Raw genomic sequence first — 3,078 nt, 5'->3', positions numbered from 1 at the left:
CTTTAAATCACTTCTTGGTCTGCTGCCTTCATACATCTCCTCCTAATTCTTACATGTCTCTGAGTGCAGCTACAGCGTGCACTCTCAGGACATTATTACATGCAGTGTTCCCTCAGTGCGGACTGAACTAGGCAAAGGGCCTTCTCCTACTCTGCTCCTGTTTCTTGGAATATCTTGCAAAAAGATCTGAAGCTCTCGACCTTGACCTCTCTAAGTGGCTTTAAACATCTGTTAAGTTCCTGGGAAAAACCAATGCAGATATGTTCCTGTTTTTAGTTTTCTACACCGCCTTATAATCTTTTTTTTTCCTCTCTCTTTTCCTTTTGACTGTCCTTTTGGTTTGATTTGTTAAAATAATAAATAAATAAAATTAATAAAAATAATTTCATACGCCTCTTTTGTGACTGTCTATTTTCGTCGTTGTTACTCACTGTTGTCATCACTCTTTGTTAAGAAATCAGGTCTCTCCTGTAAATGAGTCCCCGAGGCTCAGTGGGATTAATCTGTATAAATAAAGGTTGAATGAAAAAAAAAAAATCCAAGATGGCTGCCACCATATACATGCAGACATTCTGAGTTGGATAATTCGAAAATAAGCAACAGGCTAATTTATTTATTGGTTTGTGGCTGCATCTAGATGTAAGAAAGTTTCCTATTGAAAACTGGTATGCCATCTCAAAATCCAAGATGACCACCACCATGTATGTATAGCATCCACTCCAAAATTTTGAGGAAACTATGCTTTCCAGTTTTATTATTGCTTGGATTAGATAGATTCCTCAGATGACTAGGGTGGCCAGTGGTGTGACTGAAGATTATTCTATGGTGGCCAAGGTCACCATTGGCCTCCCTCTGGCTATGCAATTGCACCTGGTAGTAGATAAAATTGCTCCATCCACCATTGCTCCACTTGCCGAGATCCAACACTCTGCACAGACTTGTACAAGGAAAAAAAACTACCTCTGTTCTTATATACAATGTAACGTGCACCCACTTGAATATTTTACTTGAAAAACAAGTTTACTTTTTTTTTTTCATTTACCCTTTATTTACACATTAAAATGAAAATACTCTTCTTCTTCTTCTTCTTTCGGCTTTCCCCTCTTCTTGGGTCATCACAGCGAGTCATCCTTCTCCATCTCATTCTGTCCTCTGCATCCTCTGTCCTGACTCCAACTACCTCCATGTCCTCTCTAACTGCATACATATATCTCCTCTTTGGCCTTCTTCTTTGTCTTTTTCTAGGCAGGTGCATTTCTAACATCCTTCTACCAATATACCCACTGTCCCTCCTCTGGACATGTCCAAACCATCTCAGTCTAGCCTCTCTAACTTTATCTCTCAGTTGTTCAACCTGTGCTGTACCTCTGATGATCTAATTTCTAATCTTATCCATCCTTGTCACTCCTAAGAAGAACCTCAACATCTTCATTTCTACCACTTCCAGTTTTTTCTCCTGTTTGTTTGTCAACGTCACTGTCTCCAGATCATACAACATAGCTGGTCTCACCACTGTCTTGTAAACTTTTCCTTTGACCTTTGCTGACACCCTTTTGTCACAAATCATTCCTGAAACTTTTCTCCATCCACTCCATCCTGCCTGGACTCTATTTTTCACCTCTTTACCACACTCCCCATTTTCTAGGACAGTGGACCCCAAATACTTGAAGTTCTGCACCTTTGTGACCTCTGCTCCTTGTAGCCTCACTGTTCCACCAGTCTCCCTCTCATTCACACACATGTACTACCTGTATGTCTTACTACAGCTGACTTTCATTCCTCTTCTTTTAAGTGCATACATCTACCTCTCCAAATTCTCTTCCATCTTTTCCATCTGTTTCCTGTTCTCACCACAGATCACAATGTCATCTGCAAACATCATCGTCCACGGGGATTACTGTCTGACCTTATCTGTTAGTCGGTCCATCACTAAAGCAAACAAGAAGGGGCTCAGGGCCGATCCTTGATGCAATCCCACCTTTACCTTGAATCTAACTGTCACTCCTACAGCACATTTCACCACTGTCCTGCTGTCCTCATACATGTCCTGTACCAATATAACACACTTTTCTGCCACTCCTGCTATTCTTGAGCAATCACTTTCAAATTCTACATGACTCTTAAAATCATAGGAACATGGGAACAATTTGCCTTGGGAGTCTCTACCAGGGGCAATTACAATTGCCCTCAACAGCATCACTCCTATGATCATTCAGGCGCACAAACTCCTCCACCATGTGGTGATTCAAGGAGGAGTAGGAGTATGGATGCACTGGAGCCTCCCTCCCCAGGTGGATCTTGGAGAATGGGGGTGCCTATTGGTGTCAGTGGAGGAGCTGGCCCCCTGGGAGGGCATTGCCACCTCAGTTGTTCCTCCCCATCCCGACGTCTTCCTTCACCCACTCCATCACACCACCACTCAAGCAAGGCCTTGGGGTTCAGGTGCACTACTGAGCTGCGGGGAGGATCCTCCATCTCCGTGGTTCATGGAGACCTGGGCCCCAATTTTATCAAACAACCTAGACACTTGCATATAACATTCTCACGACACATTCATACATAGGGTCTGGAGTGGGCACATGGTGGCATATAGGGGGTGAGATCTGTAATCATTCTCACGTCCTGGACCTGTGCCCACTCTCATATGTAGCATGTAGACATTTAGGGTTCTGGGCAAGGGTTGGGGGGGTGAACGGGCACTGCCTGCTCTCTGGGGAGGGGGTGGGTCTGTACCAGTCGCCACCTCATCCCCCCATTTTAAACACACTATACAACAACATGCATCAACATCTTATTTGAGTGGGGGGAGGGAGGAGTTGGGTCTTCCAGCTTTTCTTAAACCCTCATTCTCCATCTGACATTTGGGGTCAGGGGCGGGGGAGGTAGGCTACCTGGTTGGGGTCTGGGCTGTGGGTGGGTATTGGGCCTTTGGGGGCAATTGGGGTGGGGCTGGTGCTCTGGTTCTCTCTGGATTGTTTGGATCCTTTGATCAGGGTTCCTGGTCCAGTTTCAGGGCTGGGATCTGTAGTTCGTTCACCAAGCTCTGACTGATTAAATTTTGTTCTGCCCCGGAGTCGA

The sequence above is a fragment of the Nematolebias whitei genome, chromosome 6 (genome assembly GCF_014905685.2).
Source record: "Nematolebias whitei isolate Nwh7 chromosome 6, NemWhi1, whole genome shotgun sequence".
Taxonomy (NCBI): domain Eukaryota; kingdom Metazoa; phylum Chordata; class Actinopteri; order Cyprinodontiformes; family Rivulidae; genus Nematolebias; species Nematolebias whitei.
Note: the sequence above shows the minus strand (reverse complement) of the source record.